The 27,412-nt window shown below is 42.3% G+C and overlaps 1 protein-coding gene across 6 annotated transcripts in view; it reads left to right on the top strand.

The window, feature by feature from the left end:
• The window catches only part of PPP4R4 (protein phosphatase 4 regulatory subunit 4), a 158,650-nt gene that overhangs the window by 3,774 nt on the left and 127,464 nt on the right, over nt 1-27,412 (top strand). Inside the window, exon 1 of one of the 6 annotated variants that reach the window (XM_053282422.1) lies at nt 15,141-15,209. The exons of the other annotated variants lie outside the window; for them this stretch is intronic. The gene's annotated coding sequence lies outside the window, so the exon portion shown is untranslated. Of the gene's footprint in view, nt 1-15,140; nt 15,210-27,412 lie in introns of those variants that run through there. 6 annotated transcript variants of the gene reach the window in all.

Below are 27,412 nucleotides of genomic sequence, written 5' to 3'. Positions count from 1 at the left end.
ACAATGCTCACTAATTGAAGTGCCAGCTGTAAGCTTTCTTTCAGTTTGATCAGCTATTTTTAGAGTTCTCTAGAACTACATTTAACTCTTTTAAAATGTGTACATTTTCAACATTTAGTCTGCCAATATCATCAATTTGTCACTCTTCATGCCAGGATTTTTATCAGCCTGTTATGCGTTTGATAACGGTTCTTATCTAGTAACACCCACTTACCCTGCTCCTTCAGGTTTCTCATCATCCAAATGTTAGTTGAAAGTACTTGGTGTTTGAATTCACCGTGTCCCTTTTTTTGAGTGCTACTATGTACATACACGCATGTGCACACACACACCCCTATTTATTCAAATATCTGAATACATCTGAGTTCTATAATTTCTGAATGGCCTTTAACTTGTTTGAATATATCAAAGACTGGTGGCTATTTTGTTGGGAAAATGTGGCAATTTTTCCTCCTGTAACCTTTTAGTGCAGCCTGTAATAATAAAAAGTAGTTCTACTGTACTAATAAATAGTTATCTTCAGTAGTTCAAGGGCAGTAAATTGCTTTAACTTGTACTTCTGTATACTTTTAGAGCTTTATCCAGGGACTTAATGGTCTGAAGCTGGGACCTAGTCTAGTAAACTACCATAAAATGTGTGTATTCAAGCCTCAGAGCTCTCTTCACATGCAGAAGGGGAGTGCTACACTAAACCCTGTGATTATCAGCCAACATCGAGCCTTTGGATTGAATGGGTATGGTACAGAAATGAGGAGGCTGTACTTTTGTCCTTGTTTAGGTAACAAGGCAGTATCTTCTGCCATCTGCACTCCAGCTCCTGACCTAATAGGGACCCTGAGTGGGATAACTTTCCAAGTATGAATACCTATGGCCTTGACCCTGTCCTAACACCACATTACTTTAATGACATTTACACAGTAGTAAATGTCTGTCTTCTTTTGCTGATTAGGGATCATGTTGCTCCAAATGTCATTACTGGGACTTTATCTTGCTCTGCAATTTTTCCAAAGCAGGAGCCATGTCTCAGGGTCACAGTAAGGAATTGTAAGGTGCTTCCTGATGCTACACAGTCTAGTTTATGTTGACTGGGTGGGTACAAATTGAAACAATATCTGAGGAGCAATTTGTAGAGGCGCTCTGGGGGCAGTCATTGGTGACTCATTGCCCACTCCCGTTCCTTTCTTAGTGTTCAGGCAAGGCAAGGCTTCTGTCACTTCATGTCCAAGGAGTAAAATAAGCATCTGTATGTGTGTGTGTAGTCCTCAAACATTTTTTAACATAAATAATTTAATCACAAAATTTGATAACTGCTGATTTAGCTTAGGCCTTGACCAATTTTCTTTGGATTTAGGAGCCACTCCCAAAATTTAAGAGTCAGGCAGAGTATACTTGACAAAATTACTGGGAAGTAGTGATGGACATTGTGGAGGGTGAGGGTGAATGGGCTTCTCTTTATCCCCTTTACAAGTAACATACTTGAAACAGAAACAGGGCTGCCGATGATGATGATGATGATAATAATAATAATAATTATTATTAATAAATACAGTAACTCAGTCTCTGAATATCCTAGTCAAGCACCTTAGTTAAATTTCTAGGTGCCATGGCTCCCTGGTGCCTGGGATTTGTCAAACCCTGATGTAGCTAAACAATATAAAGGTTAGTCTCTGTAGTGCTTAGTCCTTTGCTTTTCAGTTGGTTTTGTTTTCTTGGCACTTTGATATTCTTTTGCTATACTGTACACTATATTTAGATAATGTGTCTAGATATAGTCCCATATATTGGTAGAAGGCCAATACCATATTAGTATAAGGAAAAGGAATGTAGCTCAAGGCTAGAGTGAGTGCTATGCATGTAAAAGGTCTCCGGTTCAATCCCTGGCATCTCCAGGTAGGGCTGGGGAAAAATCCAGGCCTGAAATCTTGGAGGGCAGCTGCCAGTCAGTGTGGACAATACTGAAGTAGAGGGACCAATGGTCTGATTTGGTATAAAGCAGCTTCCTGTGTTCCTAAGGCAAGTTTATCTTGTGCTTGTCTTGTGATGGATATATTTGACAGGTACTTAAATTTTTTTTGCGATATATAGTGAAATGATTGTAGTATTGGATGGAACCAGAGTGATCCTCAATCAATGTACTGGCATTAGCACACTCTCCTTTGCAAATTATATTGGCTTTTGAGTGCATTGCCTTTCCCCCCCCCTCCTGCCAGTGATGCTGGGTTTGTCTTTCAGTTTGTCTATTTTTCCTATACATTCTGTGATTGACCAAGCCCTCCAAGCCTTCTCAGGAACTTCTGGAGTAAATCAGAGATGATTTAGCTGAGTCTGGACAGTTGAATTCCAGCCACATGTATAATTTTTTTTTAACCCCCAAACCTTCACACACCTGCCAGCTTCTCCTAATTTTAAATTTCTGGACATCCTTCAGAATTCTGCTGTGGAAATATTTATCCAGTTTACTAACCCAATAGAAAATGAAAAATATTATACCTTTGCATACCCACCTTCATGCAGAAGGTCCCACATCCAATCCCTGGCATCTCCAGGTAGGACTAAACGAACATGAATATGACCCCTTTTTGAACTCCTGGACAGCTGCTTCCTGTGAATATAGACAATGCTGATGTTAATGGTCTGACTCATTATGAAACAGTTCCATGTGTACTGTCTGCTCCGGCTATTGAAAGGAAGCACTTATATAGTAGGTGGGCAGATGCTTCAGGAGAACATAATATCAGTAGACATATCCATGTTGTTCTAAACTAACAAAAGAACATAACAGCCCTGCTAGATCAGTCCCAAGGCCCATCTAGTCCAGCATTCTGTTTCCCACAGTGGCCTACGAGGTGCCTCTGAGAAGCCTCCAAACAGGAGATGAAGGCATGCCCCCTAAATAAATACAAAAGGAATGTTGGAAGCTGCTTGGTATTGTCTACACTGACTGGCAGTGGTTCTCCAAGGCTTATACAACACATGCACCACCAAGTAATACCTCCCCTGGAGGACACAGCTGTGAAATCCAATTGCACCATGATACTGCAGCAATATTATGTGCAGTATCATCAAAGAGAATAAAGTTATGTGATAACTGAGGTGTTGTGTAGGTTAATGAACATACTTTAAAAATTCTAAGCTAGTGATCTTCACTATTTTTCAGGTGGAGGCTACTTTGTCAAAAAATCCTTCAATGTGAGAGCCACATCAACTACTTAATTAACACATTGCTTACAGCTCTGTAAATAAAGGAAGGGGAGGGAGTTTTAATCAGCACCCCCACCAATTTGCTTTCCATAAATTTGCCTTTCTCTTTGAAAGGCTGGCCATCTTTTGCTCCATTTGTCTCCAACTCTAGCTCCCAATTGTCTTAATATTCCCTCCATTTTCCCCTCCAACAGGGAATTGCAGATGTTGTCGACTACAAAGTCTACAATTTCTAGCCAAAGGCCATCACATCTGGGGATGCTGTGAATTGTAGTCAACAACATCTGGAATTCCCTGTTAGAGGGAATGCTGATTCTCTCCCTCCACCCTAAAATCTCGTGAGAGTCTACTTGATTCTTCCTCTCATGAGATTCCTTGTGCATCCCCTGTTGTCATCCATCTGGTTGCCCTGACAACCCTTGTTATCTAGCTCAATGTGTGCTGTTGCTTTGGTGTACCTTCTGGTTTTGTCAGTACCTCATTGATTATGGGCCATAGCAAAGGCAGGCTTCTTTGCTGTGTGGCTGCAATGGGCCTGATGGGGGGACAGAGGTAATGGAGTGAGGGTGAATCGACATTGTCACTTCTTTGGCTTAAGGAGGGTGATATCATTGTGAATTGGGGTCCTCAACAGTCAGGAAGCCGCTTAGGGTCTATAGGAGCTGCCACTAGGTCCAAGGCCTTGCAATGAAGAACACTGTTCTGATTTTTTTAAAAAATTATTTGTTTACTTTAAAACGTTTTTAAGGCTGACCATTCTCCTCAAATATTATACAACATTTACATTTTCTGGTGCAAACCCCAAGATGTTTGCAAAGCATGGATTTTGGTCAGTTAAGTGCTTATTTTAATTGCTAGTAGTGTTATTACAGAAGTGAAGAATGATAGACAAGCATTTGGAAAAGCAGGGGTATTGTGGCACCTTAAGGAGTAACCTTTTTTGTGGCATGAGTTCTCATAAGCAGGGGTCAAGAAATGGCAGCTCAGTTCACCAGCCAGACAAAATGTTTTACCTGACAGATGATTCATGGACAAGTACAGCTGTGGATTTCCTGAGCCCTGCTTATAGTCAAGGATCTATTTGTGAGGCAGGTCCCCCGCCCACCCACTCCCAAGCTAGAATGCTGAAACTTTCTTCCTACAAGGTTTGGAAAAGCTATAGTATCTGGGCATTATTTTCTATTCAGGATTTACAGTGAAACTAGATGTATGTTAGATCCTTCATGTAGGACTCTCAGAATGGCCAAAAATGGTCAATTAACATGTTGAGTAAAGCTCTCTGCTTAAAAAGGGAAGAGGAAATCTGTTGTATTCCAATTATAGCAACATCTCCTTACTTCCAATTGTTCTTGTCTACAAACTTTAACTCCTGATGATGATCTCCTAAGATTCCCATCCTATATACACTTAACTGGGAGTAAACTCCATTGGAATCAGTGGGACTTACTTCTGAGAAAGTATGCAGACTTTCTTTGCTTCGCACAGTCTGCCAGCCGTAATGCAAACTTCGCATTTCTAAGAAGCAGAATGAAAGAAATATAAAGAATCGCTACCATTTATAAATGCTTGCTCTATTTTTCTAAAGTCTGATTCTAAGTTAAACTCTGAATGATTATTTCTGTTCCTTTTCCCTTGGTTTTATTTCCCCTCTGGTCTGCAAGCAAGGCATGCCTTCTTTTTTTCTTTTGTTTTTAGCCTGGAATCCCTGGTAGATGTGATTATAAAGATTATGACACTGCCATCTCCAAGGCTCCTTCAGAATGACTTGGCCAGCTTTCTTCATCTTTAGCATTTGTGCTAATTAGCTAGGCAAATTGTAATCTTTAGTACCTGCCTGAGCCTCATCATTATCAGCTCATTTACAACTGTCAACAGGGTTGGGAGGGATACTTACTGTGTGTGATGGGTGTGGCAACTGATTTTGTGGAATCCTGCTTACTTAACATATTACCCATACTTATTTGAATCGTCCTGTCATCATTATTAGAGGTATGTTTTTCCTATAGATTTATTTTTGTTTGTTTCTGAAAGTCTGTTTCCTGCCAATTTACTAATATCCATTTAAAACAACTGCTGTCACATTTCTGGCAGAATACCTAGAACGCTGCTTGCTTAACAGATTGAGAGATATATTTTTCCTGTATGATCCTCTGTGTTGCATCTCTGATCTCTGGCATTTGTACACACCTTCCAACTGTTTTTTCGTTATGGACCGATTCCCACTGTGCCCCAGAATATAGCCTTGGGATAACAGTCTCCCCCGCCCCCCCCAATATTTACAATTAAAATGAAACCCTACTTATTTACAATTATAGCCAGATAGGTTCTGCCCACATAATCCAAGGCATGCTCAGTGCAGACAACACTTCAGCCCAGTGCGAATTAGCCCAAAATGAGCAGGTTGCTGCTGTGTACTGAATTTGTACCAAATAGTGGCGCTTAATTGCCAATAGTAGTTGTTGGCAAAATAAAACCTTCCTTATTTGGAAACTAACTTTCCAAATTTTACTAGAGTAGGCCTCTTGACAAATTGAATCTATGAGCCAGAGAATGGACACTTGACAAACATATCAGACTTAGTGATAGACATTGTGGAGGGGGAAGGTAAATGGGCTTCTCTTTATCCTCTTAACAAGTAACATACTAAGAACAGAAAAAGGGCTGCCTGAGACACACCCACCCAACTACCCATAACCCTCTCTCTGAATATTCTAATCTAGGATCTGGGTGTCACGGTTAAATTTCTAGGTACCATGGCTTCCTGGCACCCGCGATTTCTCAAGCCTTGTGCTAGTGTGTGTTCCATTTTGAAATTCTGAACATTTCCGAGCGTTAGATGTGAAATGTATTAAAATAAATGTTCTTTCTGAATTGTAGAGAAGCACACATATTGGTTAGCTTTTTAAAAATTATTTGGCAGTTTGTGCTACAAGACCACACAGATGCAATGGGAATGTGACCTGATGTCATTCCATGGAACATTTTTGTTTATATTTTGCTTCATATTACGCAGGAAAGAGTATTTCATTTTTGTAATAGATAGGAGCAACATTGAGTCACTAAATGACCAGTTCAGTCCAGTATCCTATCTCTGGCAATAACTGGATGATATAATCATGGGAATATTCCGTTCCTTATTAAGAAAAGGTTTGTGGACTACTGAAGCCGTAACTTGTGTAGACTTTACTACACAAGGCTGATTTCAACGAATTTTGCAAGGCTGCCTTCAAGGAATATTTACTTCAAAAAGGTACTACTTGTGAAGAAAACAGAAATTTTATTAAACCAACCCTGACAAACTGAAGTCTAAATCAGTGTTTCTCAACCTTTTGGGAGTCAAGGACCGCTAAATTCCTCATGCAGAGTTTCAAAGACCGCTACATTCTTCATGCGCAGTTTCCCAGACCAGCAGTTAGTAAAGGGGTTTCAAGTTTAAGTCTATCTATTTAACAGACTTCTATGCTGCCCAAAACTTGTATTTCTGGGCAGTTTACAATTAAAATAATATAAGCATTACAATAATTAAATTTGGAATCTTTTGCAAACATGGAATATTAGGGGTTCCCAACCTTGGGTCCCCAGGTGTTGGTGGACTTAAACTCCCATAACCCCCAACCACAATGGCATTTTAAATCGGGCTACACTCTAACATGTAGTGAAAAACCCAAATTGTGTGGGAATTGCTCCCCGATAACTCTCAGGGACTTTAGGGTATATCTGACTGATATGTGAATGCACCCCTTCCCTTCCGGAGGATATTTGAGTTAAAGGGCTTTAAAAGCCCCATGTGAAAAACTTCCAGGATACTCTGTCTAGATGACAGTTTATTCCAACTTGAATACACATGCCAGTGAGAGATTTCTACATGTTTTAACATGTTGCATACTTTCTTAGTGCCAGCTGCTAACCCCTGCTAACTTGGCAAAGAGGCACCTTTTAATGCGGTGATTCTTTTTATTTACCCAGGGGAGAGTAACTGGTCATATCCACCCCCAGCACAGTATCTCCAGTGACTGTTGCTGGTGTGTATCTTATGTTTCTTTTAAGATTGTGAGCCCTTTGGGGACAGGGATCCGTCTTATTTATTTATTATTTCTATGTGTAAACCGCTCTGAGCCATTTTTGGAAGGGCGGTATAGAAATCGAATAAATAAATAAATCTGCTGACATGAAGCAGATCTAAGAAGCAGCCACAGCTTTTTCAAGTCAGAGTAAAAGTAGTTTTGAGAAGGCACGAGTTTTTCATGGATTGTCAGCAGATGGTGCTAAGAAATTACGTGATATGTTTAAATGTCATGTAGATGCCCCGTAAAATCCCCAGTTGGAATTTGTTTTCATATTGGAATAAATTGTCATCTCTTGTTGCATCAGACAACCACATTTCATGGACTAATAGGTAAATCAAAAAGATGTTCTCCAAGTAGTTGACTTCTGATAAAGCAGACTCCAATCCACAAAAGCCTATGCTGACATAAATTTGTTTGTCTTCAAGGTGCTGCAATATACTGTCTCCCCCCCCCCCCAAGAAATGTCCTTGGAAGTACTCTATATTCAGAAGTATAGTAATACTATTTATATAGTACTTTTAAACTATTAAACCTGCCTCTCATACATTGTCTCGGTAATCTTTTTAACAACTTTATGGAGTAGCTCGCTCTTCTTATCCTCACATTGCAAACCTTGGGTGAGAAGCCAGAATAATATTTGGGTTGCTGAAAGTTATGCAGTGGATTTTTAGCTGAGTTGAGGGTTGAACCAGGGATTTTCTTGTTGGCCTCTTAGTCACTTTGCTACACAAGCTTTGCACTAACTACACTGCACTGGTTTAATAGCCTGAACAATCTACTGATATTTCTCTCCCCCCACTATTACGTTCAATGGTTGTAGTAAATGTTAAGGTTATAAAGATGTGAGAGTGTCGTAAGGTAATGTTTTAACCTGAAGGCAATTTTTCAGTTTAGAAGTCCTTACCAAGGAAAGTGCATGGGTTATCATTCTTTGATTTGACCTTCCTTTCTTTTGCCTTATTACCAGCTGACTGTTCCATATGTATGCTAAAGAACCACTTTACCCTCTTGGATACCCTAATTGGAATATATGCCCTAATAAGTCTTGCCCTTTGGGCTTAGCTACTGACTCTGGAGAGCCTCAGGAGATTTCTTTTTTATGATCTCAGTACTTTTTCCTTTTGCATATCCCCGCTAAAATCAATCAAGGAAAGTCTTACCTTTAACAGAATAGTAGAACTATGTTTGAAAAGAGCCCTCTTGGGATATTATGTAGTCTTATTAAAGATATGGTGGTGGGGGAACTGTTTACTGCTCACTGTTCATTTATTCTTATGAGGAGTCATTAGAAGTGTCACTCAGGATAACAGGGGAGAGTTGGAGTGCATATTTATTGCTTCATACATTTTATTACCCAAGATCAAGCCACAAATTCCATACCTCCATATAATCTTAAATACTATGAGTAGGAAAACAAAAACTCTTCTCATTGGAAACAATAATGAATCATATTTATTATGTAAGAGTGCTTAATCATGTTGGACTTTGTAGTTGGAAACGTGAAGAGCAGTGAAGGGTAGAGGCATGATAAAGGTTTGTAACAGGGATGGAGAGATAGGTAGGTTTGGCCCAAGCCCTCCAGGTGTCTGGAGTAGCGTGATGAGCTGCTGTTTCTTCCCCTATGGAGTGCAGCGTGCATCACATGCCAGTGTCTCCCTCGCAATCTTCCAATCCTTTTGCATGCTGATTCTCCACCCTGCCTGATCTCCACCCCTGCTTCTGCCAGTCCTCCTCCACCTCACTTGATCTACCCTCAATCTCCTCCATTTCTCCTCATCTTCCCTTACCTGTTGGTGGCAGATCCTTCTCCTCATCCCATCTTACCTTTTTTTAAAAAGCTGAGGAATGGAGTAGCAGAACGTTTTTCAAAGACAGTTCCTGCCTCTCTGCACCACTCCCCCCTGTCCTTTGAAAGGCAGTGTAGGATGAGTGGGAAGGAGGAGGATGAGGCTGGTGGTGGCAGCAGTGACTATGGCTGATCATGGCTGTAGGGTTGGAGGCAGGTGGTGGTGGTGGGGGGGTGACCGGCTGGCTGACAGAGGCAGCTGGAAGCAGTGGGCCTGCAGTCAGTCTGGCATTTCCATCAATCTGTTGCCTGAAGCAGCAACTTCACCCAGCCTAGTTAGTGGGCTAGCCTTATAAATAAGGCGAAATTGAATAATGTGGAAATTGAATAAGGCAAAATTGAATAAAGTTGCCTTATACTGAGTAAGAACTTCAGTACATTTAGGCCAGTGGTGTTCATACTGATTGGCGGCAGCAGCTGCTCTCCAGTATGTCCAGCAGAGAGAGGTCTTGTTTACCTGACTGTACCTGAGATTTTTTTTAAACCAGAGATGCAAGGGACCACACAAGACTTTCTGTATGCAAAACATGTGCTCTACTCCTGAGTTATGGTCTTTTCCCATTACTCTTTTCAAGAGAGAAGACACCTCCCGAAATAGATAGGCAAGCAAAAAAAAAAAAAAAAAGTACATTTCTGCACACAGTGTGTTGTGAATCTATGTATTCTGTGGCCACTAGTATGCTTGTCTCTCAAAAATACGTGGAGGATAGGAAGCTGCCTGTTCACTAAAATCATCAGAACGTTGTGTGAGACCTTGCTCATAGTATTCGTATTATTATCATCATCATCATCATCGGTATATCCTTTAACAAAGGAGGATGTGGCTCAAGGAGTTCTAGATCAGATTTGCCTCAGTCTGGAATGGACTAACAAGTCCTTCTACAAACATAAAACTGAAGGTGCCCCAAAGTACTCAATGAGAGAGAGAGTTATACTCTTGAAGTAGATGAATGGACAACTGTGGCACATCATGCACAGTTCTTTAGACATGTTAAAATTAACAGACCAAGAAGAATGAAGGCACTGAAAGCTCTTTCTTAAAAATTAAGCAAAGGAAGTACATGCTATTGTGTACTGTCTTTAAATTTGTGTGAGTATTCCATCATGATGGCTTACTCACTGTGCAAGGCACTGCTAATCCAAGATAGAGGCACATGCACTCCTTGCGAGCCACTATAAAGCATACCCGTGCAGCTTGTGAAGGCAGGGCTGCTCCATAGCTACTAAGCATTGTGTAAATGCATAATGATGGTACTCCCACTGGGAATGATAGGAGTACCTTCACAATTGCATTTACGCAATGCTTAGTAGCCGTGGAGCAACTCTGTCTCCACAAGCTGTGCAGGCGTGCTTTACAGTGGCTCTCAAGGAGCATGTGTCTCTCTCTCTTGGATCAGTGGCTTCTTGCACAGTATTTAAGCTATTTCCCACATAAACTTTTGAATTTTTGTTTATGACATTTAATAAAACTTTCTGTGTGGTATTATGATTTATTATATTCTGCTAGTGCTGGTGGTCTTTACTGTAGGAATGTGACCACCCCGAAATTGTTCCGCGCCTCCTTAGGGATGTGCCGAACTGGTTCGGGTTCACACATTCAAACCGGTACAGCAGGTCAGAGAATGGTTCCTTTAATCAGGCATGCAGGTCCTTACCTGCTCCTCAGCCATCCCATCACTTTTCTGGGTGCAGTGCCCGCTTTCCAAAAGACCGCGTACGGCTGTAGCACTGCTTCCAGAAGCCTGCGCGTAGTGTCGGCATGCACATGGCCACCGTGCATGTGCAGCGGCCATGTGTATGCCGACACTGTGTGCAGGCTTCTGGAAGCAGTGCTGCAGCCACATGGAGGCTTTTGGAAAGTGAGTGCCTTGCCTGTAAAAGCAGTGGTGTAGCAGAGGAGCAGGTAAGGACCTGTGTGCCTGCTTCTTAAAGGAACTGATCCCCACTCCGTCCAAGTCTGCCCGAGCTGATTTGGCACTTCCCTACTTTACTGTATATTTGAATAGCATATGTTTTAGATTACTTGTTAACTTGTATATATTTTTATGTTTATCTTCTAATTCTTTTATTTAAGATTGTAATCCACATTGAAGGCCTTGGGGTGGTAAGGCAGGATACATATATTTTAAACAAATCAATGGTTTTAACTCTTTGCTGTAATAGCCCAAAGCATGCCTCCTTTTTCAGAGATAGCAGAGAGTAGTGGGAATAGGTATCGTATCATGTCATCATGTTTGTTTATGAACTTCCCTGGCCCAACAGGATAGTAGACAGAATGCTGAGTTAGATGGATAATTGGTCTGATCCAGCATAACATTTCTTATGCGCTTATGAATTCTCTTACAGCAGATTTTCATTCTCCTATGTTTTCTTAACTCCTATCTGCCTGCTTAGTTTTTCAGTGCCAAAAGATAGCCTCTTCAGTCGATACCCTTGCATATGTGGGAGTTGGGAGGGATTGCACTGCTTCATTTTAAGGACCCCAAAGCAATACCGGTGATTATAAAGGAGATTGTGATTAAATCACTTGGGGGATATTTGTGGAGAGGGCAGTGGAATGATGGCGGGAGGTGCCTGTTATGGCTGAACAAGGATGGCTGATGTGACTGGTTGTGTATAGCAATGATATGCATATATAAGGATCTGTAGAATAATTATATAGTCCTCCCAGAGGCTGAAAAAAAAATTAAAAATGCATAGAGAGGGAAAGAGCGAGAATGAGTCTTCTTGTCCCTGAGTAACACATGGGGGCGGAGGATGTAATTCCATTTAGGAGATATCCAGATATGTGTAATCCTAGTGTTGAACCAAATGTGTTGAAGCACTTGAAGTTTCCAGATGTCTTTGTATGGCAGTTGGAAAGACTTCTTCTTCTCCTTTTTTTTTTTTTTTGGACAAAAGTGGATTACTGGTTTTACTGACCGAGACCACCCCTGTTTTCTCTGGATTAAGTTCTAGTTTGTTTGCCCCCATCCAACCCAGAATGTCCTCCAGACACTAGTTCAGTTCATCAACTGCCTCCCTGGTATGATAAGCAGATTTAAATAATTAGAGCGGAATGTCATCAGTATACTAATGACACCGCAGCCCATACTTATGGATGATCTCTCCCAGCAGTTTCACGTATATTTTGATCAGCATGGTGGACAGAATAGAACCCTGTGGAACCTTTGGGCCAAAGGCCAAGAGGTCGAGCAGGCATCCTCAATACTAGGGATGTGCACGAAGTGTTTTGTGCACATCCCAGGGGCCAAGAGCGAGCGCTTTAAGAGGAGGAAAGCAGGTCTTACCTGCTCCTCCATGACCCCTCAGCTGCCCCAGTGTGGTGCTGTCAGGATTAAACACCCTACTATGTGGCAGCAGGGCTGCTCCCAGCAGCCTGTGGGCAGGGTCGTCACAGAAATGGCGTCTGCATGGGTGCCACCTTGAGTGATCAGCAGCATGGTGTTGCTACCACTCAAGATGGCACGCATGCAAACCCCACTTCCTTGATGACCCCACCCACCGGCTTCTTGAAGCAGCCCTGCAGCTACATGGCAGGGCTTTTAATCCTGATAGTGCCGTGCTGGGGTGGCGGAGGGGCCATGGAGAAGCAGGTAAGAACTGCTTTCCTCCTCTTAAAGTGCTTGCTTGCACCCGCCCCCCCGAAATGATTCAGCAGGGGAAGCTTTAAGCATTTTGGCGCCTCGAAATAGAGGCACTGAAATGCTTTGTGCACATCCCTACCCAGCACCACCTTCTGAATATGGCTGTCCAGGTAGCACCAGAGTCATCATGAATGGTGCCTCCAAATCCTAACTTGGAGAGACATCCCAGAAGGGAGAGGTCCAGGAGAATCAACAGGGTCACACTCCCTCTGTCTATTTGCTAGTATAGGTCGTCCTCCAAACTAGGCTGAAAAGGATCTAAGTAACTAGTTTCATTCAGAACCACCTGAAGTGTAGTTGTTAACACAAAGTCCAATGCCATGCTCAGAAAAAGCAAGTTGGAGACTGGTCAAAAGTTGTTAGGACAGCTCGGTCCTGGGGTGTTTTCCCCCACAAAGTGCCTAATGACCACCTCCTTCACCTCTCCTGTTTCAGGGTCGCATTTATAACCCCCACAACCCCAGGACTCCAGCCCATCCCTGGCTACATTTAACAGCCAAAAAGGTCAAGGATCAAGTGTGCAAGTGGTAGGACACAGCCTTTGAAGCAGCCTGTCCACCTCTTCAGGTAGCATAATCTCAAACCCACCTATTATAACAGGATTGGGATGCTGCATTGGGAGCATTCAGTTCTGGCTCTGCAAAAATCGTCGTGTCCAAGTCAGCATGGATATGAGTGATTTGATCTGCAAAATGTAAATTGACCACAGTGGTCCCTTGGGCCCTCGTTCAGGAGTTTTAAACCACTCAAAACAGTTCTGCTGGATGACACTGAGCAGGCATGTGGCAGAGAAACAAGATTCCCCACCATCACTGCCACAGAGTAGGCTCTAGCCTGTGTTCTGTCATATATGCTCTATATGTTTGTGACACCCACAGAAGTAGCAATGCTGACTGTTGAGCCTGGGTGCCTCAAGTCCCCTCTCAAATGAGGGCTGTGTTCATCGGGTTCCCTAGGGCATAGTGGGCTTACAACTGCCTTCTGTTTTAAATAATTGGGAGATCATCAGATAAAATGTGCAGTGTGCCAGTGTAAGGAATGAAATATTTTATGTGTGTTATAATTGTCACTTTTCACACCAAAGAGAAATTTAATTATTGCTTCAGAACAAATACACTGAACCAGAGAAGGGGGAGGAGAACATGAGGGACTTGTATGGATGCAGCGTACAAATGTGGAAAGTATTAGTTATGTTGTCATGCAGGCACGAAGATGGAACAGTTGGCTTTAGGAGGGAAGGGAAGAGAAGATGCTGCTAGTGTCGGTGTAGCTGAGCTTTTGGATGAGGAGGTTTTGTGCCAATTTCAAGCTGGTGATGAGTCACTGACTCAGTGTTGCTTGTCCTGAAATTCCACTAATAATTGTAAACAGTAAAATGGACCAAGAGGAGAAAAAATAAGGGAAAAGGATACATGGATGGTTATAAATAGAAATCTGTTAACATGTTGGAAATATAATTTTAACATAGGCTTATTCTATACCTCCCATTATTTTTGATTCCTAGGTTAGCTGTAATAATGGTATTAACATTTAGAGCAAGAGGAGGAGGATACGTTGCCCTATCACCACAATGAGACATGTTAATGTGCTGGAGGCCAGAAATGAGCAATAGGAGCAGGAGGACCCTGTAGTGCTTTGGGTTGATTTTATTATTATTATTATTATTATTATTATTATTATTAATAATTCAATTTCTATATATATCTTTGGTCTGATCCAGCAAGACTGTTAACTTTCTTTTTTCATACCTTTTAAAGTATATGAGTATGTTTCACCTCTGGGGCGTTCCTCACTCTGATATACTGTAGATATTCATATACTATGGTTTTTATTCAGCTGTGGAATAGTGTTAATTCACTTGTTGGTAGCATCAGCGTCATCTGGTTTCAGTACTTGAGACTTCGCACTGCACATGTAATAGGATTCATATAAAGAAAGATGAATTCCTTTTAATAAAACATAGCAATCTAATTTTAGTAAATTGTGGGTTGCAGTAAATTTATTTATTTTTATTTATTTAATTTATATACCTCTGACTTGAAAGGCTCTAGATGGTTTACAAAAATAAACACAATAGAAACAGAATAAAACCAACTATTAAACAATTAAAATTTAAAACATTGGAAGACTATAGCAATTAAAAATTTAGAACATTAGACAGTAGAAGTCAGCCACTAAAGCCATTTTGTTGGTAAATATCAGCATTTTGGGATTATGATGTAGTCCAGGAAAGCAAAGCAAGGCCCTGATTGAGATTAAATTAGTTCCACCCAAGTTCTGTTGAAAGCAAGGAGATGTTAGTAGCAGCTGTGTTAAATTCAGTTAGTGAATTAACTGTGCACTGTCCCTTTAAGGACAATCCAGCTTCCAGACTTCCTCCTCAGTTTTCCTTGGGACCAGGAGAAACCCCTGCAGCTGGCATGTGTTGAGAAGCCCTGTGAAGGAGTTGTAAGGCACTCTGTTAATAAACCAGTAAAGTTACCACCACCTATGTGGAACCTGAATAGATAATCAAGGACAGCAATTGACTTCTGTCCCATTGGTTTAAATAGAACTTAAGTATGGCTAACTTCCTCTGGATCTAATCCAGGATGTGTACTTTTATGTAAAGGTTCACTACTCAAGGGTGTTACTTGGATATAGCACTTAAGGTCATTCACATAATCAGCTCTACCTGGGTTTGGGAGCTGTGTGTACTCCCAATGTTCGGTTGTGTGGAAGCAAGGTAAGAGGAAAACCTGGGTAGAAGTGATTGTGTGGAAGCAAGGTAGGAGGAAAAGCTACCCAGGTTTTCTTTCTATCTTGCTTCCACAAGGTCACTTCTACCCAGGTTTTCCTCCTAAACTGCTTTTGCATAACTGAAAATTGGGAGCACACACAGCTCTCAAACCCAGGTAGAACACAGTTTTTGATTGTGTGAATGGCCTCAATATTGGTTTCATTTTAATTTTGTTTGGGGCATGATCCAAATGAAATCTTTCCAGTTCTGTTCCATGAGCTTTGGGACTAGTACTCATTCTAGTGTTCAATTAATCTCCTTGTGGTAAATATAACTACTTACCACTGTGTTACCCTTTTATGTTAATATGTGTAAAAAGCAACATTTTTTTCAGGAGGCTGCATATGAACCAGCTGTGGCACGAAAGCATAGTTACCTTAAGTGGTTCATTTTTGCTATGAGAGAACTCCCAGATCTATGGTTAACTTCTAAGAAAAAGAAAATGTTAGTTGTTTGATATGGTGTAGCTACTCCTTCTGAAAACCTGACCTGAGCAGTAGAGACTCCTCAGTACTGTGAGAAAATGTGGAGGAGGGGAAAATCCAAAATAGAGCTAGTGATTCTCATTCTTTACCGAAGATCCAGAAAAGCCGCTGTTCTGAAAATGAATGAGATGATAAAATTGTGCTGTCAATCCTTCTTGGAGAGAGAGGTGGTGTGCTCGGTTGATGGAAGATATAGGGACAACCTCCCTATGGCCAGATTCAGGGGTATGCTGAAATACTTATTTGCATCTAAAAGGTGTTCCCTAGATGGACCTCAGTGCTTCTGGCTGAGTGTCTACCTTTATAGCTCTAATCTTCTGACAGCAGAGTTGTTATATACCAACCTCTGCTGCTTTATGTGTTCTTTATATTTAGTGCTTTATATTTTCCCTTGGGTTCTTTCCCCTTGGGTGGACCAAAAATACTGGAGATTTAAGGAGACAAACTGTTTATGCACGCACACACACCTATTTAACAATATATATTAGGGATCATAACATGTTTAAGATCTTCTGGCAAAGCAAAGTAGAACACTCAAGAATATTACTAAGGCAATTGCAAACACTGCTCATGGCATAACTTCACTTATTCTTTACATAAAGCATACAATAAGCATTTTCTTACACAACATACTTAGCGTCCTATGCTAGATATTTACACAAACTGGGTTGAAACCTGGTCAGGGCTCCAAGCCTGCAGGCACAATGTTTCTTGCCCAAGTGTGGACTACAGCTGGGCACACCACGACACTCTGGAGTTGCGATGTTAGTAGCTGGGTACCAACAACCTTCCTTAGCCTTTTATAGCTTTCCAGATGGGTGGTGATGAGGCGGCGGTGTCCTGAGGTAAGGGTGACACTTCCCTTGCTCCTTTGGGCAGAGGTGCACCTGGGGAATTTTGGAGTCTGGACGTAAAGGCCTTTGGGGGCCTCCCCTCTCCTGCAAATTCAGCATCATCATGCTCGGCCTGGTGACCACACCACCTGGGACAGATTGGAGGATTTGGTGACCCCTAGGGGCTGTGGAGTCCCTGGACTTTGGCCCCAAAGTCCAGGAGTAAGGGCGCCTCTGCTTATGGGTCCCAAGTCTGTCCCCTCCCAGTCTTGATTGGTTATCTCAATCCGGTTCTAGGAACTGGGCCAGACCTTCTGGGTCTCTGTAGCTGGTTTCCACCTGTTCTGCTATTCTCTGATCCCTCCTTTATTATCTTGGGTGTAGTCTCAGATCATCTGGACCTTTCTTGGGTGTAGTCTCAGGTAATTTGGACTTCACTGATGTGAACCTTCACCCATAACCTGGAGCGTCCCTTGGTTTGCTTCAAGATGTGGCTTATGACAGTTTTGTATTTCTTGGAAAAGTCTCATGTTTCTTAGTTGGCAACACCTATCTGTCATTGGTCAGGGTTTGTCTGGTGTACACTTTGTCTCGCGTACTTGATTAAGTGTTTCTTAAATAATTGCATCTCTTTTATCTTACTACAAGCTGTCATTCTTACAAGCGTATTAGAGAAGCTTATGTTTGGCAAACTAAGCCACACACAAGGCCCTTATAGCAGTTCCATTATCACAACCAATCTCTGGCCCAATTCTGACTCAACATAGGTGTGTTTGCATCACAAGTTATTTTTGCACAATTTAGAGAATTGTAGCAGTGTAATATTGATTAAATACACATACATGGGTGTTTAAAAAAAGAAAAGAAAATTCTCTCTCTCTCTCTCTCTGTGTGTGTGTGTGTTCCTATGTGTTAAGTAAGTAATACATAGAATAGACAAGTATTTCATAATTTAAGCTTCCAAACAGTTTTTGGTTCAAAAGAAGGTAACTTTGCACCCATATTAAAACCATCTTTCTGAAACTCTGTTTTGAGGTCAAAAGATTCATAGTAGAAATCTTGATACGTGTTTAATGGCCAACATTATGTTAAGATTTAAAATGGTCTCTTAGTTCTTTCCTTGGAAAATGTTCAAAATATTTGTGCTTCTGCGTGTCCCCTTAAAGTTAACAATGAGTCTTTGACAAAACTGTTTTTAGTGTTGGAGCTTTAGGAGCAATGTCTGTGACCACATTGACAGGCTGAGAATGTAGCTTGTATGGAACTGTACAAAATTTGACACAAATTGCTATTGTGTGATAGACATGTGATAAAAATGAATGATCTTTGTGGTGGACCGGTATCATTCGCAGTACTGGGGCTCTGTGTCTGCACAGTAAACATTGCAGAAGGATTTGTCAGCTCCTTGAAGTGCTCTGTAGCCATGCCCTTCACACGCAGAGTGTGCTTGGTATCTTTTAGTGTCAGAGCACTGTTTTCCTCAGTTCCTTTCCGGCCGCTGTAGTCTGTGTTTCCTCAGGGATTTTCTCCTTCACCCTGAGTTTCTAGAACAAACCAACTGTTGTATACATTGATTACTTGGCTTTTTTGACCTTTGGACTGTTTTTTTTTTTAACTTGGTTTGTTGCCTAACGTTTGGATTTGATTATTTGCTTTTTGGCTTTGAACTGCTCTGACTTCGATTTTGCCCTACATTTGGACTTGTTTGCCTCTGGTCTGATGGACTCAAGAAAGACCTTTAAAAGGTGTTCCTCATGCTGCGGCACTTTGCCCTCACTTGACTGGCACAATTTGTGCCTTTTGTGCCTAGGAGAGGACCATATCGACCACTCCTGTAAAATTTACCTTTCCTTTTCGAAGCAGAATTGTGATTATTGGCTGCACTGTACAAGATCTCCTTGTACCAGCCAACCACAATGCTGTCGACATTGTCAACGTTGATGCTTTTGAAGTCAAGTTTAACTCCTAAGGCTTCATCCGAGTCTTCCACTGGTGCTTTTAAGAAGCCGCGGGATCTCCCTAAAGAGTCCCACCATAAGAAGTAAAAGCACAAGGACACCACAATTTCGACAACCCCGAAACAAAACATCTTCACCATCAGTGTTGACCCTGCCTTTGACCTCGTCTACAATGGCAAAATTGGCTCCTCCATCGACTGTACTACTTTTGGTTCCAGCCTCAACACCATATACTGCGACATCAGCAGCGATGACTGTCGAGCATCGCTCCACATTGATGAAGTCTTCCTCATCACAGAGTCTGTTACCTTTATCAGTACCGTTGACACTGACACCTACTGCCATCCAAGTAACTTGTTTCAACTCATTATTGACTTCTCTTGAAATCGTCAAAAGATCTTCTTCCGCACCGCTGTCGACATCAAGTGTCATACAGACTCCAACATAGGCATTGATATCCTTTGCTGCTCCAACTTTGGCATTGATCTATAGGGTTCATCCTTCTCCACGTCCATCTCTCCTACCATTGTCGTCTGCCATCGACTGGGCTCTTTGGCCTTCTTCCTCCATGACTTCGCCAGCCTCTGTGACCTTGCCGGCCTGGGTTTCTGTCAGCAGTGTAGAACGATATTCTCCGATGCCAGACTGATTATATTTTTGACTCTTCTTTAGCTGCATCAGGTTTGACCTTCAAAGAATTTTCTCTGCCCAGGCTTGAAATCGAAGAAGAGTCCAAGATCAGGATTCCACGACTGCCAAAAACACCGTCTGCATTGCCTGCCAAGATGACACCTGTTGCTTCTCCTCATATTTCACCTCAGTGGAAGGAACCACTTAGTTTTTCATTGCCGGCCCTCTCTCCATATAAAAGAAATATGGACTACTGGAGGTCTCTGGGCGCTCTTGACCCCAGATACTTCTGCAGGATAGGGAGGTATGGTCATTCACCTTCTCTGCTTTAGGGCTACAAAGAATTTCATCTGGAAGTAGAAGAAATTGAAGTCTTCTGCATCTCAGGGACAGGCCTCTGGATCCTCTCCTTTCAAGCGCCCCATAGATCTTCCTCTTGTTCCTCAACCTCCACTATCTCAATCTGCTGCTCCTCTTTTTCCATCCGCTCCTCCATCTCATACTCCTGTTCTTCCTGTGGACTCTGCTGTCCACCACAACCCCAAGATCCCTCTCCTGGTCCGTCACAGACAGCTCGGATCCCATCAGCATATACTTGAAGTTGGGGTTTTTCGTCCCAGTGTGCATAACTTTACACTTGCTAACATTGAATCGCATTTGCCATTTTGTCGCCCACTCCCCCAGTTTGGAGAGATCCTTTTGGAGTTGCTCACAATCCGTTTTGGATTTCACTACCCGGAAGAGTTTGGTATCATCTGCAAATTTGGCCACATCGCTGCTTACCCCTGCTTCTAGATCATTTATGAATAAATTAAAAAGCACCGGTCCCAGTACAGATCCCTGGGGGACCCCACTTCTTACTTCCCTCCATTGTGAAAACTCTCCATTTATACCTACCCTCTGTTTCCTGTCTCTCCAGGTCAGTTGATATTACCCACCAGTCTCTCAGTACAGCTAGACATCTCACCAAGACTGGGTCCCATGTGCTGGCCAGTGCTGTTTTGTTGTGAAGACATGTCTAGATTCATACATCCTCACTCCAGCAGGATATGTGGGACAAAATGGAAGATTTGTTCTTTGATGGTGAAGGCTTTCTTGGTGCAGAAACAGGCGATGTCATGGAGTGCATGAAGAAGTCAAGGTTTACTGCCTAGACTTTCACTTCTACAACTGCTGTACCTCACTCCTACTCTCACTGCTTTCGTAGGCCTGATAGGCCTAGGGTCTCTACAATCAATCTCAGCAAAGGGACTAATATGATGTTTTTCTTAATGCACAAAACAGAATCGGAAGCCCAGAGGTCCATACACCTCCAAACAGAACCTTTGACTCCTCTGTAGCCTTGCCCATTGTTCTTGCTCCTTCCTTTATCCAGCTTGCCCCCTACTTAGCACCCAGGCGTCTTATCATCTCCTCTTAGGTACGAAGAATAATTTCTATTAGCTACATCAGAGGTCCTCACTTTGTCTCCCTTCTTGGGAATAAAATATACCCCCCACAACTCCTAAACTTTAAGCAGATGCACAAGAACTCTTATCCAAAGGAGCTATGGAACAGGTTTCACCAGAGATCCAATGGGTAGGGTTTTATTACAGCAACTTATTCCCTTGCTGTCTGGAGAGGAGTGGTTTGCCACCCTAGACCTGACTCCTGTTTTCACATTTCCATCTTCCCATGACATGCTTCACCAGGTTTTTCAGTACACAGTTCTTCCTTTCGGCTTGTCCAGTGCCTCACGTGTTTATGAAATGTGTGAGTGCAGTGGTTGCACATTTGCAAACTAAAGGGATATCCATCTTCTCTTATTTTATTATTATTTATTTACACAGTCAGACAGGTGTTATTGACTGGTTTGTTTTATCCAGACATCGAGTCCTTCCCAAGGACCTGGGATGGCTGAATTTTATTATCAGTGTTGTTGCTGTTATTATAGATATCGTTGCAGAATATTAGCTGTTCCCAGTAAAGTTGCTTTTTTTAATTGGCTGATGGTGATTTCTGTGGCTCCTATGGTGTTGAGGTGCTCTTCAAGGTCTTTTGGAATTGCACCAAGGGCACCAGTTACCAATGGGGTGGTGGTGGTTGTTATTATTAATAATTCGATTTCTATACCACTCTTCCAAAAATGGCTCAGGGCGGTTTACACAGAGAAATAATAAATAAATAAGATGGATCCCTGTCCCTCAAAGGGCTCACAGTCTAAAAGAAACATAAGATAGACACCAGCAACAATCACTGGAGGTACTGTGCTGGGGGTGGATAGGGCCAGTTACTCACCCCCTGCTAAATAAAGAGAATCACCACGTTAAAAGGTGCCTCTTTGCCAAGTTAGCAGGGGTCTGCTAATGATTGGCTACTCACCTCACACAGCAGGGATCTTCTTTTGGTCCATATTGCTGAGGTTCTCTCTCTGTTGGACACCCAAAGCTTCCAGGTCAACTAGAAGTCCAACCTGTCCCTTCTATGCTCTCTTCCCTACATAGGAACAGTACTCAATGTAGACCTCAAGCCATGCATTCATCCCTCAAGACCCTCAACTGACAATTCAGAACACTGTCCACTTCTTCTGCTCCAGTCCAACTCAGACTTCGCAATCTGTGCAGCACCTCTTGGACCACATGGCTGCTTGTACAGGTGAATCTCGAAAAATTAGAATATCGTGCAAAAGTTCATTAATTTCAGTAATGCAAATTAAAAGGTGAAACTGATATATGAGACAGACGCATTACATGCAAAGCGAGATAAGTCAAGCCTTAATTTGTTATAATTGTGATGATCATGGCGTACAGCTCATGAGAATCCCAAATCCACAATCCCAGAAAATTAGAATATTACATGAAACCAATAAAACAAGGATTGTAAATAGAACAATATCGGACCTCTGAAAAGTATAAGCATGCATATGTATTCAGTACTTGGTTTGGGCCCCTTTTGCAGCAATTACTGCCTCAATGTGACGTGGCATGGATGCTATCAGCCTGTGGCACTGCTGAGGTGTTATAGAAGACCAGGATGCTTCAATAGCAGCTTTCAGCTCTTCTGCATTGTTTGGTCTCATGTCTCTCATCCTTCTCTTGGCAATGCCCCATAGATTCTCTATGGGGTTCAGGTCAGGCGAGTTTGCTGGCCAATCATGCACAGTAATCCCATGGTCATTGAACCAGGTTTTGGTACTTTTGGCAGTGTGGGCAGGTGCCAAGTCCTTCTGGAAAATGAAGTCAGCATCCCCATACAGCTCGTCTGCGGAAGGAAGCATGAAGTGCTCCAAAATCTCCTGATAGACGGCTGCGTTGACTCTGGACTTAATGAAGCACAGTGGACCAACACCAGCAGATGACATGGCTCCCCAAATCAACACAGACTGTGGAAACTTCACACTGGACTTCAAGCATCTTGCATTGTGTGCCTCTCCATTCTTCCTCCAGACTCTGGGTCCTTGGTTTCCAAATGAGATGCAAAAGTTGCTCTCATCAGAAAAGAGGACTTTGGACCACTGAGCAACAGACCAGTTCTTTTTTTCTTGAGCCCAGGTAAGACGCTTCTGACGTTGTTTGTTGTTCAGGAGCGGCTTGACAAGAGGAATATGACATTTGAAGCCCATGTCCAGGATCCGTGTGTGTGTGGTGGCTCTTGATGCACTAACTCCAGCCTCAGTCCACTCCTTGTCAAAGTCCCCAACACTTTTGAATGGCCTTTTCCTGACAATCCTCTCCAGGCTGCGGTCATCCCTGCTGCTTGTGCACCTTTTTCTTCCACACTTTTCCCTTCCACATAACTTTCTGTTGATGTGCTTTGATACAGCACTTTGGGAACATCCAACTTCTTTTGCAATTACCTTTTGAGGCTTTCCCTCCTTATGGAGGGTGTCAGTGATGGTTTTCTGCACAACTGTCAAGTCAGCAGTCTTTCCCATGATTGTGATTCCTAATGAACCAGACTGAGAGACCATTTAAAGGCTCAGGAACCCTTTGCAGGTGTTATGGATTGATTAGCTGATTGGAGTGGGACACCTGGAGCCTAGACTGTTGAACCTTTTCACAATATTCTAATTTTCTGGGATTGTGGATTTGGGGTTCTCATGAGCTGTACGCCATGATCATCACAATTATAACAAATTAAGGCTTGACTTATCTCGCTTTGCATGTAATGTGTCTATCTCATATATCAGTTTCACCTTTTAATTTGCATTACTGAAATTAATGAACTTTTGCACGATATTCTCATTTTTCGAGTTTCACCTGTATGTCAGTGATGGCCTACACAAGGCTAAGTATGTGTCACCTACAGCTGTGGCTACTATCTGTGCCCCAACTGTATGTGGACCACCAGGGTCTCCAACTGTTGGTTCTTTGGCCTGCCTTAGACTCTCTTCTGTCATGGACTCCGCTGGAGAACTTCAACGTGGGTCTACCCTTCCAACCTCTTAAGCGTTTGACTGAAGTCACTATGGAAGCCTCTGACAGGTTGGGGCGCCCACTATGCAGGCCTTTATGCTCGAGGCTTTTGAAACCATAAGCAGGCATCCCTGCACATCAATGTCTTCAAGCTCGTGGCGGTCTTCCTGGCCCTGATGTCATTACTTCATCTCTTATCAGGAAAAAAAACAACAATCCAGGTGATGCTGGACAACAGTTGTCCAAATGGACACAAGTTGTCCATAGCATATTTGAACCATCATCGGGGCACAGTATGCAAGTCCCTGTAGAATTTTGCCATTCAGATTTGGGACTGGTGCATTCACCACCAAAGCTACCCCTTAGCTCTGCATATCAAGGGTGCCGACAACATTTTAGCAGATAACCTCTGCAGGCAAACCAGCACTGTTTGCTAGCACAAGTGGGAACTTCGTGATGGCACCCTCACTTTTCTCTTCTGACAGTGGGGGATTCCCCAAGTGGACCTCTTTGCCACCCAGGAGAACAAAAAAAGCCCACTTTATTGTTCAAGCACAGCAGTGGGCATCGGTCTCTGGGAGATGCTTTCCATATTCCTTGGATGGGCAGGTTTTTTTGCCTCTTCCCACCCTTCCTCCCACTATCCCAGGTCATGAGCAAAATACAAAATGCATTCTATTTACCCCGTGGTGGCCGAGGCAGCCCTGGTTTCCTCTCCTCTTCCTCCTGTCTTAGAGCTCCCACCATAATCTCGAGCACCATCCAGACTTCTTCCATCGAAACGATGGCCAGGTTCTTCACCACAGCCTCCGGACCTTGAACATGATGATGTAGAGGCTGAACTTTGAGATAATATCCTCCTTCATGAAAGGAAGGCCTCCACCAGGCGTAACATCAGGAACCGCTTTGAGGTTCTGAACCTCATTGATAGGGAACCAGAGGAACTGTGGAATGAAATCAAAGAAGTTATTAAGAACAAATGTGAAAAGACAATGCCAAAGACCAAGAAAAAGAAGAGTAAAATGGATGTCAGAACAGATGGTGGAAATTACCAAGAAGAGGAGAGAAGCCAAAGTCAAGAAAGATAAAGACTTCAGGAAGGAACTTAATAGGGAATTTCAGAAAGAAGAGATAAGGAACAGTACTACAATGACATCTGTAAAGACCTTGAGGATGGAAATAGACACGGAAAAACAAGACAAGTTTTCCAAAAGATCTCTCAACTCAGAAGGAGGTTCCAACCTCGAATTGGTATGTTAAGGGATGCCAAAGGACACATTGTAACTGATTGAGAGAAGATCAAAGAGAGATGGAAGGAATATATTGAAAATCTGTACAGCAGGCACATCAACATCCAATATACTCTAGAACAGGGATCCTCAGCGTTGGGCCCCCAGATGTTCTTGGACTACAACTCCCATAATCCCCAGGCCCAGTGGCCTTTGGCTGGGGATTATGGGAGTTGAAGTCGAAGAACATCTGGGGGCCCAACATTGAGGATCCCTGCTCTAGAAGATATTTCCTACTTGTAAGAACCTCTAGTACGGGAAGATGAAGTTAGATCAGCACTCTGGTCATTACCAAGTTGGAAGGCTACAGGAATTAATGGAATAGCAACAGAAATATGGCAGGCAACAGAAGATGAATCAGTCAAGGTTCTAACCAAACTATGCCAGCAAATTTGGAAAATGACACAGTGGCCAAAAGATTGGAAGAGGTCAGTCTACATACCCATAATAAAGAAAGGAGACTTAACAAATTGCACAAACCATCGCAGAATATCCTTAATTTCATATGCTAGCAAAATAATGGTCATGATCATCCAACACAGTTTAGAGCCCTACGTGGAAAGGGAAATGCTGGATGTTCAGGCTGGTTTCAGAAAAGGCGAAGGAACAAGAGACATCATTGCCGATGCACTCTGGATAATTGAGAAGGCCAGGGAATACCAGAAAGAAGTCAATATGTGCTTTATTGACTACAGAAAAGCCAATGATTGCGTCCACCATGCCAAGTTGTGGAATATCCTGAGGAAAATGGGCGTCCCAGAACATCTCATTTTTCTCATGAGAAACTTAGACACAGGACAGGAAGCCACAGTCCAGATGGAATATGTTGAAACAGACTGGTTCCAGGTTGGCAAGGAGTAAGACAAGGTTGTATACTCTCTCCTTCTTTATTCAATTAATATGCCAAACATATACTGAGAGAAGCTGGATTGGAAGTGAGATGAGTGTGGTTTTAAAGTTGGAGGAAGAAGCATCAACAACCTGCACTATGCTGATGACACCACTCTGATAGCTGAGAATGCAGATGATCTGCAAGCTCTAGTAATGAAAGCCAAGGAGCACAGTGAGAAAATGGGACTACAATTAAATGTAAAGAAGATTAAACTAATGACAACAGGTACAGCAACCAGCCTCATAATTGATAATGAAGACATTGAAGCGGTGGATAGCTTCTGCCTCAACAGTAAAGGATCCAGCAGTCAAGAAATACACCACAGACTAGCACTTGGTAGGGTTGCAATGAAGGACATGGAAAGGATATTTAGATGCTGTGATGTGTCTACACCTACAAAGATTAGAATTATTCGGACAATGGTTTTCCCCATGACACTCAAAAGCTGGACCTTGAAAAAGCAAGATAGAAAAAGCATTGATGCTTTTGACCCTTGGTGCTGGAGAAGACTTTTGAGGATACCATGGACAGCCAGGAAAACAAACAAATGGATCATAGAACAAATCAATCCAGAATTTTCACTCAAGGCACACATGATCAGCCTCAGACTATCATACTTTGGACACATTATGCGAAGATCCAGCTCTCTTGAGAAATCCATAATGCTGGGGAAAGTTGAAGGAAAGGGAAGAAGAAGATGACCAGCAGCAAGGTGGCTGGACTCGATTTATGACAGCAATGAATGCACCACTGAGAGACTCTTAAAGGCCAAGTTGAAGACAGATCATCCTGGAGAGAATCTATCTATGTGGTTGCTAAGAGTCGACACCGACTTGACACTCACTCACTCAATTGTGTAGGCATAAGGGCAGAGGCTCAGTACCTCAGTTGGAGTTCTTCTTCTTTGCCATTCTGGCAGATGGCTGTGATTCCTTCAGAACACCTGTGTATTTTACTGGTACAATTGTGCCAGTATAGTTAAGATGGAGAGTGTTTTCAATGTTACATCATCCTAAGCCCTAAACATTCTATTGCTTAAAAAATTAAAACCATTTTCTGATCTCCCTGGCCATAAACACACATTAACGAGGTGACAAGAGACATGCCCCCTGCAAATTTGGGGGAGATCTGTTGGAAAATGGCTCTAAGTAGTTTAAAGCTTTTCTATTTTGAACATGGGGTTTAAAGGTTTGGCGACATTTTTTTGTACTGAAGAAGTGGTAATTAAATAATTTTGTAGTCCATTTGCATAATTCCAGCCTTTAAATTGCATGCCAGAAAAGTGAATTTTGTATACCCCCTGGGACCCAATCAATGGTTATTTCACAATTGATCCTCAAAGTTGCATTTTAAGAGGCAGAAAAATACATTCTTGGTGCTAAATGAGTCTG

This window comes from Hemicordylus capensis, chromosome 1 (assembly GCF_027244095.1).
Source record: "Hemicordylus capensis ecotype Gifberg chromosome 1, rHemCap1.1.pri, whole genome shotgun sequence".
NCBI lineage: Eukaryota > Metazoa > Chordata > Lepidosauria > Squamata > Cordylidae > Hemicordylus > Hemicordylus capensis.
The sequence above is the reverse complement of the archived record's forward strand: the minus strand, read 5'-3'. Positions and strand labels throughout refer to the sequence as shown.